General features: G+C 39.1%; 1 protein-coding gene and 1 pseudogene across 6 annotated transcripts in view; both read right to left on the bottom strand.

Moving 5' to 3' along the window:
- PKIB (cAMP-dependent protein kinase inhibitor beta) overlaps positions 1 to 14,591 on the bottom strand; it is a 133,801-nt gene that overhangs the window by 63,824 nt on the left and 55,386 nt on the right. The window lies entirely within an intron of this gene.
- LOC133757196 (small nucleolar RNA U3) lies at positions 5,051 to 5,145 on the bottom strand (annotated as a pseudogene).

The following is a 14,591-nucleotide window of genomic DNA, read 5'->3' as shown; positions in this document are numbered from 1 at the left end:
TTTTGTTTTTAAGGATTAAACAGATAGAACCAATGACTTGTTAATTAAGGACTTTCTTTAAAAAGTTATTTATTTATTTATTTATTTGAAAGAGTTATAGAGTGAGAGGGAGAGCCTGGGGTGAGGGTGAGGGGAGGGGATCTTCCATCTGCTGGTTCAGTCTTCAAGTGGTTGCAAAAGCTGGGGCTGGGCCAGGCCAAAGCCAGGAGCCAGGAGCTTCTACCAGTTCTCCCACATGGGTTCAGGGGCACAAGCACTTGGGCCGTTGTCCACCGCTTTCCCAGGCATATTAGCAGGGAGATCGGTCGGAAGTGGAGCAGCTTGCTGGCATTGCAGGCGGCAGCATATACCCCATACATCACAATGCCAGCCCCAGGGCATTCTTTTTTTAAAGTACCCTTTTAAAAAAAAGTCATTTACTTTTACTAATTTGAAAGGCAAGACAAGAGTGAGAGTGAGAGTGAGGGTAGGAAAGAGGAAAAGATTCTATTCACTGGTTCACTCCTCAAATGCCTGCAGCTGCCCAAGGCTCGGCCAAGCAGAAGCTGAGTCTGGAACTCCATCCTGGTGTCACAAGTGGATGACAGGGACTCAATAACTTGAGCCGTCACCTGCTACATTCTAGAACTGCATTAGCAGGAAGCTGGATCAGAAGCAAATAGCTGGGACTCTATCCAGGTTATTAAATATGGAATTCAGATATCCCAAGTGGCAGTTTAACCCATTATGTCACAACACCTGCACCCACGGGCCATTTCTTTATGGGGTGGAGGGAGTATAAATTCAGCTTGATTAGAGACAATACTAAATACTAAGCAATTAGTAACACAGGAGCAGAAATGTCTCTGAAAAATTTCAATTGCATTTTATCTACTTTTTCATGAATAAAAACTGACTCTAAAACCAGAATTTTTTGTTTCTCCCTGAAGTCCATTGCGTTCAAAACTAACTCTAATTCCTATCAGATTATGATTACATTATTTCTTGCTGAAGGTCTCCCTCTTGAATCTAGTTTGCCCTGTAGTCTCAGTCATTGCTACAAGTATTTCATTTTCCTCTAGTCCAGTGAAAGCACAGAAGCAGAGAAATGCACTGAGCAATCTTATTCAGAGGCACATTTCTTTCTGTTTAGCATGTTGCAGATCCAGATGCTTCTATCTAAATAAGCTATAGATTGTTAGTTTTAGATTTTAGAATAACAATAATCTCAAGTATAATTTTGCAATGAATACTTTTGAAAGCTCTTTTGAAGTGTGGGTCCTATTTGTAAGACTAACCTCTGAAAAATAAATTGATGATATTAAGATTTCATGTTGACCTTATCAAGAAGGAGATTTTGACTGAAATATTCATTTCTGGTAATCCTACTTCTTTACACAACCTTGTATCACATTTTTTCATCACTGTTCTGACCAGTTTGACTAGTTTTTTAACTCAGGTATATGGGCCAAATTAAGAAAAAAAACTAGAGAGGGCATTTAACACCAGCCACTGGAAAAAAATTTATGCACTCTATAGCTTCCACTTTCTATAGTCCAAGGAACACTCACAGCTAATTCTGAAAACTGTCATTAAAGCACAAATTTAAACTTTAAAAATGTCTTACTATGCTTTTTACAGTGGTGGATTTTTTTTTTCCCTATAGTGGTGTTTAGGCACACTAAATGTTAAATATTACATTAAATGCACTTGTTTTCAGAAGATTAACTTAGATATCTTCACTTTAAAACATTCAATTCAATTACATTTAAAGAGCTGAATTATGGACAAGTCAAAAAAGAAAAACTTGAACAAATCAAATTTATCTTCTTCCTCTAATTTCAGAATGACGACAATCCTCATAGTTAGGCCAGTGATCAAAAGGGCTGAATTTACACGTCCTGTAACAGCACCTGGTACATGTCAGGATTTATCTGGCTTAGGGGAAAATGGCAGCTGCAGTGGTGATTCATTAAAAGCAATTTTGAAGCAGCTGCTGCTGCTGCTGAAAAACCGTGCTTCAAACATCAATCATTCTCTGATTGTCACAGCTAGCTGACACCAGCAGCCCAGTCTATTGATTTTGTTGTTTGCTGATATTTTCATTGCCATGCAGTATTCGTTAGAAGATACTGCTCTAGTTCAAATTACATCATTATTGTGGCCCTTCAAATACCAGAATATATAGTCATGAAAATATACCCACTTTGTAAATCGGTAGTGGGAGGAACATCCCAAATATTAAAGGACACATCAATATTCAGCAGGATGATTCCAGCTACATCCAGGTTTCTCTAAGGGCTTGGTCCCAGTAACTATGCACAGTATTACCACGAACACCAGATTTGGCATCCCCTGAACCTGTAAATGTGATCTTATTTTGAAATAGGGTCTTTGCAGATGTGACCAAGTTAAGATGATGTCACACTGGAGTATGGTATGCTGTTAATCCAATATGACTGGCGTCTTTATATACAAAGGTGGATACACAAAACACAGAAAGAGAACATCATGTGAAGAGAGAGAGAGATGCATCTATAAGCCAAGGAATGCCAGGAGCTACCTGAAGCTGGAAGAAGCAAGGAAACGGCCCCCCCACCACACACACACCCCTTCCATATAGTCTTTGAAAGAAGCATAGCCTTGCCAACACTTTGATTTCAGCTTCTGGGTTCCACAACTGTTTAGCAAATAAATTCTTCTTGTCGTCAGCCACCAACTGGTGTTATTTTGTTGCAGCAGCCCTTTGTGGGTCTCCATTTGGGGATGGTGATGGACTATCAGCAGCTACAAGAGGGTATAAGTATAAACAGTGTTGAACCAGGGAGCTACAGTGATATTAATAGACCATTCTTTAAAGCCATGTTTTCTCAGATGAGAGACATTTCTCAAATTGGGACATTGGTTGATATATAACTAATTCCTATGACAAGCAAAATCAAGATCAGATAAATAGGTCTTAGAATAAAGAATACATAAACATGGCTGAAAATGAGCCATGTATTCTACAATGTCTTGCATTTTTGGTGCTTTCAGGTGTCATCTCAGAACCTATGGGTATTAACAAATGTCAAGCGTTCTCCCCAGTTATTCTTGCCCAGAAGTCCCAACACACACAGAAGTACAGAGCTGCAGAGCTGCATTAGAATCTCAAGGGAACAATTTCCATGAAATTTTTCAAGTGAAGAAAATGCAGAAGAAATGACTCCAAGAAGGATAAGGAAACAACAGAAATAGGCTTAAGGAATTGGAACATTTAACTAAACATTCATAAACTTTTGTTCAATTGTCCCTCTTGGAAGGCAGCATAACGTACATCTATGACACACTAGAGTCGTGCTAGCTCCATCAATGAATAGCATTGATCTTTGAGCAAGTTATCTCTCCCATTTCTAAACTTCAGTTTACTCACTAGATAAAATGAAACTCAGTAATTGCACCAACCTCATAAAGGAAGCATTCAGTAATTATAAGCAATATTATACTTATCTCAACAATTGATTAAGTGGCTATTTCATTCATGAAAGGAAGAGATGTTCTTCTATGCCTCTGCTTTCTATTTTGAAACCAGAATAAGGCCAACTGACAAAATGGGTTGGCATTGAAAAATATCCATATTGCCATAATTCATAACCTCACTTGGACTATATGCAATTGGACTATTTTACTATACTCCAAAGAGTGAAGCTTTGTGAACTTTATTGTTAAGAATCTATCTAAGCTCTGATAGGTCTAAGAGTCAAAGAGATCACACAAACAAGACAAGTATCTGCTAATACTAACTGATAGAATCAGAAAGGGAGAGAAAGATCCAACATGGGAAGTGGGATACACAGCAGACTCATAGGATGGCAGATGTCCTAAACAACACTCCGCCTCAGAATCAGCCCTCAAGGCATTCAGATCTGGCTGAAGAGCCATGAGAGTATAGCAGGCATGGAAAGCCAAGATATCATGGGAAAAAAAAAAAAAGACCTAAATGAATGATCTCTGTGAGTGAGATCCAGTGGAAAGAACGGGCCATCAAAGAAGGAGATACCCTTCTCCGAAGGGAGGAGAGAACCTCCACTTTGACTATGACCCTATCGGAATAAGACCAAAAGTCAGCGAACTCTAAAGGCTTCCATAGCCCTGGCAACTCATGACTAGAGCCTAGGGAGATTACTGACGCCATGAACAGGAGTGTCAAATTGTTAAGTCAGCAACAGGAGTCACTGTGTACTTACACCCCCATGCGGGATCTGTCCCTAATGTGTCGTCTAAAGCCAAGTGATGCAATGACTGGTACTGAAACAGTATTTTTATACTTTGCGTTTCTGTGTGGGCGCAGACTGATGAGGTCTTTAATTATATACTGAAGTGATCTTCTGTATATAAAGAGAATTGGAAATGAAAAAAAAAAAAAAACAACCTGGTGTTAAAATGGAAATGGCATAGAAAATTAATTATTTTGAAAAAAAAAAATTATGTAGGATCTCTGTCTTTAATGTGCTGTACATTGCTATTTAATGCTATAATTAGTAATCCAATGGTAGTTTTTTCACTCGATGTTGCTATATGGGCAAAATGTTGAAACCTTTACCTAATATATACTAAATTGATCTTCTGTATACAAAGAGAATTGAAAATGAATCTTTACATGAATGGAAGGGGAAAGGGAGCGGGAGGGGGGAGGGTTGCGGGCGGGAGGGAAGTTATGGGAGGGGGGAAGCCATTGTAACCCACAAGCTATACTTTGGAAATTTATATTCATTAAATAAAAGTTTAAAAAAAAAAAAAAAGAATCTATCTAAAACGATCTAATTACTTTCTCTTGTTTAGTAAACAGAAGGTATTGAATGAGGTAATTTTTTTGTTCATTAAACTTCTTGAAGTGTTGATGGTCATTATAATATCAACTAATTTTAAGATGTTATTTTACATTATACTTCAAAACACTAAATATAAAATAATGACTTCTTACAGTGTAATTTTATTGTAATATGTGAAGCAAAATATAAACATAAAACATGTAGAACAACCTTGAAAAAGAACAAAATTGGGAAACTAATGCTTTCCAATTGCAAAACTTACTACAAAACTATAGTTATCAATATAGTGCTCTACACTTTCAGAGAAACTTCTCTAGTAGCGAACTATAGAAATGATCCCTGAAAGTATAGTCTTTAGTTATCAATATAGTGTGATACTGGCATAGAAGAGGCATGCTCATAGTGCTGATTCAACCTTCTTATAATATCATATATTCTTTTGTTTCATCTTCATGATATGTGGCTTAGAAGGGTAAGTTATGGTAACTTTATGCTTATCTCAGACTAGATTGATGAAACAATATGAAACTCATCAACCTTAAAAGTAATTTTTAAAAAATAACTTGCTAACAAACCATTTGTAAGAGTTTTCAAGCATATTAAATAATGTATATTTTATTTATATTTAAAAGAAATCTGGCATAATAGCTATGGGGTTTTCTATCTACAACTCAGTATCCAATAAGAATTCTTGAAGAAACCAGAAATTTTCATATGAGAATGTACTCCCATTAGCTTCTAAAGACAGACACAATCATCTTTAGACTATAAAATGGCATGAAGAAGGAACTGTCCCTTTTTTTAGATTTATTTATTTATTTATTTGAGAGGTAGTTATAGACAGTGAGAGAGAGACAGAGAAAGGTTTTCCATCTGCTGGTTCACTCCTTAAATGGCTGCAATAACCAGAGCTGTGCCAATCTGAAGCCAGAAGCCGGGATCTTCTTCTGAGTCTCTCACACAGGTGTAGGGGCCCTAGCACTTGGGCCATCTTCTACTGCTTTCCTAGGCCACAGCAGAGAGCTGGATGGGAAGAGGAGTAGCCAGGACTAGAACCAGTGCCCATATGGGATGCCAGTGACGCAGGCAGAGGATTAATCTACTGCGCCATAGCGCCAGCCCTGGAACTGTCTCTTCTTATTCATATAAAGGCTCTGTGCTTAATGGAAAAGGAACTTTTTTAGTGTAAATAATCATGTGCTTATTTAATTTCAAGTTATTCATGCCCTGCATATTTTTAGAAGCTCTGACATCTAAGCAAGGTGAACATAACTATCTGTGGTTTAGCTTACAGCAGCAACATATCCTGTGTTAGAGTATTGGAAATTGAGTATTGGAAATTGGGAGAGACTCTAGAGAAAAATGTATTTAACTAATTTCAATCTTCTTCTAACTCAAGAGTTGAGGTCCTGTATGCCATGGTCTCTCTGAATGAGTTTTATTTTTTATTATTTTTTTGATTTTTGACAGGCAGAGTTGGACAGAGAGAGAGACAGAGAGAAAGGTTTTCCTTTTCTGTTGGTTCACTCCCCAGTTGGCTACTACAGCCAGTGCACTGAGCCAATCCGAAACCAGGAGTCAGGTGCTTCCTCCTGGTCTCCCATGTGAGTGCAGGGCCTAAGCACTTGGGACATCCTCCACTGCCTTCCCGGGCCATAGCAGAGAGCTGGACTGGAAGAGAAGCAACCAGGACAGAATCCAGTGCCCCAACCGGGACTAGAACCCGGGTGCCAGCACTGCAGGTGGAGGATTAGCCAAGTGAGCCGTGGCGCCAGCCATCTCTGAATCAGTTTCTGAGACAAAGTAAAGGCAGAATTAGAGCACTGGTCTCTTTGATCCAGCCCATTTTTCTTTCCAAACATCAAGTCTTTCAGGACAGAAGACAACTTAGGCTTCTTAGTTCTGACCATGTCACCAACAACAATTAAAGTGCATAGGAGTTTAATAAACCCACCATGTTTTATGGGGGCTGTTATGCAAATCAAAATCCTCCAGGCTCTGTTGTGTTCAGAAAACACCTGCAACTGATTCAGTGCTTTCTCATTCTTCCCAAAATTTGTTTGACATTTCCCAACTCATTTGTAAAGGAAAACTGAAGTAATTAATTTTCATACTCTTTCAGAATATTTTAATATCATGTAGCACAAAATAAATGTTTCCATTTTTTTCTTTTCCTTCTGTGCAGTTTGTTGACTGTCATTTTCTGTGTATGTTCACACAGAAGTTTCTTTTCTTTATTTCTGTTCCTTAAAGATAGCATGAGTAACCTCTTAGCTAATAGATTTTCAAATTATTTAATTTTTGCATTTGCAGATTACTCTTTTGCTAGTTTATTAAATCAATTCTAGTGATGCACACAAGCAACTTTACCCAAAAAAGATAATTATATTCTCTTTTACTAAGTTAAGCTTACTCAATGCTGTGTGGAGGGGAAAAAAAGTATCTTTAGCTAAATCATAAAAAGAGCCAAATGGTCTGCAGAATGATTTAATATTTAGTTTTATTAGTAGATTGATCATTCCCTAAGGAGCTTCACACCTCCCTTATGATGTCTCTTCCAGTACCCAATGTGAAGAGATAGGTCTGAACCTCATATATCTGGCCAGGCCTTAGTCCACCTGATTGCTATCAGGTCCCTCCTGTCAGTTTCTATTTGCCTCTCTATGGGAAAACTTGCTCGTAGTTTAGAAGGCACCTTTCTTAGGTCCTCTAATAATGGCTCCATTCTTTGTTTTAGACCCTGTGAGTTTAAATTGCTTGTTGGATTTATTTTCTCCAGATTTAGAACAGTGAAATTCTAGATGGCCATGCATATGAAACCTGAGATGGAAGCAGTTTCTGCAAGCTGGTACTGAGTCCCCCTTGAGAAGCCACCCCCTGCTGGAATCCTGTCTTGATACCCCCTTTTTTAAACGAAGCAGCCAGAGCAGTCTTCAACCAGTTCCCCTAACAGAAGGTGAGGAGTCAGATGGTTAATACACAGTCAGGTGGTCTCAGTGGAAACTGAGGGTGCAAAATCTTTAGCAAGGTCAAAAGTGCATGCCTGCCCATTCCTGGAAAGCTTCAATCTTATCAGGAGAATCGCAAGGGAGTGGCAATTCCTTTTGAGCACACAATTTACTGTAAAACCACCCTTCTAATGGCTCTTTTTGTTTTATCAAGAGCAAGCCAGACAGGGTAAAAGATTGCAAATCGGGTCATTTGATGGGTTTTGTCCCCACCTGAATGCCAATCTGATTGTCAAGTTTTTTTCTCCAAAATTGTGCTTAAAATTCCCGTTACCACCAGCTGCCTTTGGGTTTTGCCTCTCTTGGAGCCCCACTATATGCCGCTCTGGCTGGAGGTCTTTGTCTCTAGTGGATCTTGCTTTTAAATCCTCCCCCCTCCCCAAAAGGAACCATCTATTTCCATGTAAATAATGGGCAAACAAAACATCTTTATTCACTTAGAAATCACATATGACTTCCATTTGGCAAAGTCAATTTGAAGTAGGCAGGCATAGAGGTTAAAATTGATTAGGTTTGTGAGCTGGAAGACCATGCCTTCGCTACGCCCCTGTGTGATCTCATCCCCCTACCTGGCCACACCTGGGTGCCTAGCCAATCAGGTTAATTAACCAATCCCCTTTGAAAGTGGTTTTTTTTTTTTTGGGGGGGGGGGGGGACAGGCAGAGTGGACAGTGAGAGAGACAGAGAAAGGTCTTCCTTTGCCGTTGGTTCACCCTCCAATGGCCGCCGCGGCTGGTGCGCTGCGGCTGGTGGACCGCGCTGATCCGATGGCAGGAGCCAGGTGCTTCTCCTGGTCTCCCCTGGGGTGCAGGGCCCAAGCACTTGGGCCATCCTCCACTGCACTCCTGGGCCACAGTAGAGAGCTGGCTTGGAAGAGGGGCAACCAGGAGTAGAACCCGGTGTGCCGGCACCGCAGGCAGAGGATTAACCTATTGAGCCGCGGCGCCGGCCTAGAAGTGGCTTAAAAGCCTGGGATATGGTGTGTCTGGCCTTCTCTTCTTCTCTGGCCTCTTGCCAAGAGGGGGCTTGCGGTAGCCCCGCGCCACCAGGGTGTGTGGCTTTCGGCCACGTGCTCTAGGCTTCCTGGCCTAGATGCTCCTCTATGTGGCTGGTTCCTGGTGCTCGGTATGAACCCAGATTTACCTATCTTTTAATAAAGCTCTCACTCTCCTATGCATCTTTCGCACTAAATAAAAGCTTAAAATGTACCATGCTGCCTCATTTATCTGTGCCGGTATTTAGAATTCTTCTCTAAATATTAGGCAAGAAGCCTGTTGGGCTTATTAATATTGGGGGATTTATAAATAAGCATATGGTGAAATCATATGGCACCCCAAATTCCGATAACATGTGGCACCTCAGATAGCACTTTTGGGGAACTCTAAAGGGCCACATTTTCATGTAAATTTTAGGGGGTCATGTCCGATTTCAAATTCTTATTCCTTATGAAAAAAATATTCCTTTTGATATCAGAATGACCCCCTAAAGTTTATACAAAAATGTGGCCCTTTAAAGTTCCTCAGAAGTGCCATCTGGGGTGCCACATATGCTATCGGAATTTGGGGTGCCATATGATATCACCATATGCTTATTAATAAATCCCCAATATTAATAAGCCCGTGAGGGTTCTTGCCTAATATTTAAAGAATTCTAAATACTGGCATCCAAAAATGAGGCAGCATGGTACATTTTAGGTTTTTATTTAGTGTGAAAGGTGCACAGGAAAGTGAGTGCTTTAGTTCAGTTTAAAGAGAGGAAAAAATCTGTTAACTAGGGTAGCATCCATACCAAGCAGAGAGCAGGCTGAAAGCCACGTGCAGCAAGTGCCTTGAGCAGTTATCCACTGCTTATCACCGGCAGCAAAGTAGAGGCAGAGAGCCTTTTGGGATGCTTCTTGCCTTTTATATATTTTCCACAGGGGAGTGGCTTGTGGGCAGGTGGGAGCTCAGGTATGGTCAGGCATGATGTCACATGGGGGCGTGGTGAGGGTATCAGGTAGGGCGTGAGGTCACACAGGGACGTAGCGAAGGCGTGGTCTTCCAGCTCATAAACGTAATCAGTTTTAGCCTGCCTACTTCACTTTGATTAAAAATATTAAAAAACTCAAACCAAGTGTTTAATACAATTACAAAAGAAAAGCTCCATTAGACTATGGTTCTCCGTTCACAATATATATCACTATGTCATCAGTATATAAAAAATTGTTAAATGAATTTTGCTAAATAAATTGATAAATATAATTATTTTTTCATTCACTTTTTTCTAAAGATTGCTTATTTTCATTTGAACTGAAAGGCAGAGAGATGGAGAAACAGACACACAGAGAACCTCTACTTCGTGGTTTACTCTCCAAATGGCTGCAAGGGTTAGGCAGGGATAAAATAGGTGGAAGCCAGAAATCTGAAATTCTATCGCATCTCCCACATGAGTGGCAAGGACCTGGTACCTGACCCATCATGTGGTATCTCCCAGGGTACACATTAGCAAGAAGCTGGGACTCCTACCCAAGCACTCTGATACGGAATGTGGGTGTCCCAAGTGGTATTTTAACTGCTGCTGAAAATGCTTGCCTCAATTGTCATTATTAATAGAAACATCTAATATTATCAAGTGTTTTGAATCTGCCAAGAGTTATGCTGCATTGTATATGTTCTTTGCTGCTTTTCATCCTCAGGCAGCCCTATTGGACAGGAAGGACTGTCATTTCATTTTATACATGAGAACTAAGATCAGACAGGTAAAAAATACACAAGGATCTCCATTTATAAAGTTTAGAAATTTAAACCTATGTTTAAAAACATAGTATATGTAGGATTCAGTACTTAGTTCTCCCTGACTGCAGAGCCTTAGGTTAATCCTCACTCCAAGTAGCAGCAATAGTATTAAAAATACTAGCAATGATATAAATAATCATTGTGCTGGGCAATGCCTATGTGCTACACATGGTTTTAAACCTTCATATAATATTAATCTAATCCTTACAACAACCTTATAAACCAGATACTATTGTCCCCAACTTACAGATGAGCACTCAGAATATGTTTTCTGGTTTCCCTTTACAATCATTTCTGATCATTAGGTTTGTTTTTATGATTGTCCTTCATGAGTATTAAGCCAAGAAGAAAAGTAGACCACAGAGACTTCCCACTAAACTGCTCCAAGCTCTGCTTTTGTTAGAAACCTGGCTAAAGTATAAACAAATAATAGGCCGGCGCCCTGGCTTAACAGGCTAATCCTCCGCCTTGCGGCACCGGCACACCGGGTTCTAGTCCCGGTTGGGGTGCCGGTTCTGTCCCGGTTGCCCCTCTTCCAGGCCAGCTCTCTGTTGTGGCCCGGGAAGGCAGTGGAGGATGGCCCAAGTGCTTGGGCCCTGCACCCGCATGGGAGACCAGGAGAAGCACCTGGCTCCTGGCTTCAGATCAGTGCGATGTGCTGGCCGCAGCGGCCATTGGAGAGTGAACCAATGGCAAAAAGGAAGACCTTTCTCTCTGTCTCTCTCTCTCACTATCCACTCTGCCTGTCAAAAAAACAAAAATAATAATAATAATATAGTTTCCATCTAGCTATTAAAACACACTACATGCATCATTATCATTCTTGTCCTAACTATTTCAATTCATTTCCAATTCATTAATTAGAAAATTAAGACTGGGAGAGATTACCCAAGCTACAAGCTGATAAGTGCCAGGGTCAGTTCTTGAGTCAAATCCAAACAAACTAACCAAGCATTACATTAACTGTCTAGGAAAAACATAGCATATGTAGGATTCAGTATTAGTCATGGTTTTAGATATCCTCTGGGGGCTTGGAAAATATTCCCAATGAACAAGAGGCAATCCACATACATCTGTAGTCATTCACTCTTAAAATGTCTCACCATCAAGTTCTACATAATACACTAAATACTGGAGAAAAATTAACTCTAAAATATCATCCTAACAATAGTCACTGGTATCAGTAAAGAATAATTAAATCACCAGTTTTAATAACTTAGGATGGGGGTAGCTGATCTTCTACATCTATTGCAAATCAACTGAATAACCAACTCTGAAAAGAACATACACATTTCCGAGCATTTTGGTGATGTTCATGAGAGCTCTCATTAACTATGTAGCCACAAGAAGCAATTTTAGACTGAAATTCTATTAGATATAAGGGAACATCGAAGAGCAACTAATTTAAATCTTTGATCATTATTAATTTATTTAGTAAGTTGTTCCACATAAGCAAGTCACCTGAGCTCTGCTGAAGTCTACTGCAAAACAACCGTCCAAGAAGCCCTGTTGCCTTGCTTTGTGATGACTAATCAAATATGCACTCAAAATATGCCCCTTCCACTCAGTGGACATATCCCTGTAGTCACATGTTAACCTAATTTCTTTTTTGATAGCACATTTTAAACATGCCAGGAAAGTTCAGTTATCCAAGGACCAGATTTCTGTAATTTTCAAACTCTAGAATTCTTCCTAACCAAATGAAATTACATTCCAAATCCGTGAGTAGAATCAGCCCCTCTGTAGGCAGCCATAAAGAGAACAGTAGAGAAGACTCTTGGACCCACAGACCATTACTGACTCACTTCATTATGGAATTTTTAACAGTGTGTCAATTCAAACACTCTAATAGCAACATACAAGATAAGGTGATTTTTTTTTTTTTTTTTTTTTTTGGAGAGCAAGAAAATCTGCTGAGAAAAGGCCACTTCAGTTAACTCTTTTTGCAAAATAAAAACAAAAGCTGTATCACATTACCAAAAAGTGTAGTGTAGCTGCAATACTTTATTCTACTTTTAGAGAAAAAGAAACAAATAAAAAGCTAATTGTTATCTAGAACTCCTTCAAGAAAACAAGTTCTAGAGGTTGTGTGTATATTTAGACCATATCTTTGTGGATACATAATCAACATCTTCCAATATCTGTGATGACTCAATCACCAAGAACAAAGTTAAACTACTGAGATGGTCAACCTTATGCCCATGGGCTGTAGTCACCAGGTATTTAATTAAACACTACTCTAGGTGGTGTGGTAAAGGAATTTTGTAGATGTGATCAATACCTCAGTTGATTTACTTAAAGGAAATTACTGTCAATAATCTTTTAGGGCTGGACTCAGTCAGTTGAAAGAACAGATTGGTGGCTTCCCTGAAGAAGAAATTCTACCTATGGACTGCAATTGGCATTAGCTTCTGATATATAGTTGCCTTAAGGGTTTGGATTTGACTGGCTAGCCTCCATAATCACATAAATCAATTCATTGCCATCTTTCCCCATTCCCATCCTTGACTTACAATGGTTCAACTTTCAACTTTTTGACTTTATGATGATAGGACAGGGATACACTCTCAATAGACTCTACTCCTCTATTTTGAATTTTGACCTTTTCCCAAGCTAGTGATATGGGATACAATACTCTCTCATGATGCTGTGCAGTTCCTAGTCAGCCATGTGATCACAAAGGCAAACAATCCATACTCTACAGAGTGCTGTATTGTTAAGCTATGATGCTTTTCTAGGTTATATGTATAAAATGCATTTTGACGTATGATGCTTTCAATTTATCCTGAGCTTATCACACACACATATGTATGTATGTATATAACTAGATTGTACTTAAAATCCTGTGAGAGTAACTTCATTTTGCTGATTGATCCCTAACTGGAACAAATGTTTGCACTAATAGTGGTTCTAGAAGAACAGAATTTTAAGGAGTTATCTTAAATTGATTTTGGAATTTCTGGGATAAATTCTTCAATATGATTTGATTTAAAGGCACAAATGACTGTCTCCAGGGATTAAAAGAGTTCTAGTATTCTTGGCATGATGTGGCAATAGAGATATACAGATATCACCAATGGATACTCCTAATCAGATACCTGAAAACAGAAAGGTCCTGAGTGACCATAAATTTGATAAATGAGAACATTTACTCAAACTAAAGAACATAATGAGATTGGCTGCTTGCTGCTAAATGTGTTATAAAAAAAAAGGAAAGAAAAAAATAAGCTCAAGGTTTGAAGTTCTCAGTTCAAGCTCTGAATAAATAACATGAAAACTTCCATGTCTGCCTCAAACCAAACCTTATCTTTTGTAGCTTAAGGGCTAAGATTTCAAACCCAGACTCTCATCCTATTAGTTGCTGAATTACAGCACAAATTGAATTTCCAACCTCACAGAATTTTTCCTGTTAACCTGGGGTATTGATTGGGAAGGCATGAGATATTGAATATTAGAGTAGAGATTATAGGAAATCCTGAAGAAGCTTGGGACATTAAACCCATACATTCTGATGAGTCTTTTTTTGCCAGTGGAAACATCCCTTGCAATCCCTTTTGAGGTGGTTAACCCTGTTTTGCCTGAAGCACTTGTAATGGCCTCCCCTGAGAGGCATGCTTTACAAAACAATCCTGATTCTCCTCAGGACCATAACCCCAAACCTCATTTTGCTTTGATATTTGCAACAGACTTGAGTTCCAGCAATCCCCAAGAGTAAGGTAAAAACTGTGGACCAAGAGGAAGTGTGCTACACACTGAAAGAACTCTATGATTTTTTCAGTTTATACAGATATAAATCTGGGTAACATGTGTGATTGGACATTAAGCATATTGGATCATTATCAAAGAAACACAATTGGATAAGGATAAATTTGTTATATGATTCCTCTAAGCAGAGAGTCCAGATTCAGTAGATTAAATCTACGTTAATTTTTAATTTTGTAGGTTTTCTTGTCATAATATTTTCTATGTTAATGTTTGAGTTCAAGAGGTTATAAAAGTCTCATTTTGTTTGGCTACTT

The sequence above is a fragment of the Lepus europaeus genome, chromosome 3 (genome assembly GCF_033115175.1).
Source record: "Lepus europaeus isolate LE1 chromosome 3, mLepTim1.pri, whole genome shotgun sequence".
Taxonomy (NCBI): Eukaryota; Metazoa; Chordata; class Mammalia; order Lagomorpha; family Leporidae; genus Lepus; species Lepus europaeus.
The sequence above is the reverse complement of the archived record's forward strand: the minus strand, read 5'-3'. Positions and strand labels throughout refer to the sequence as shown.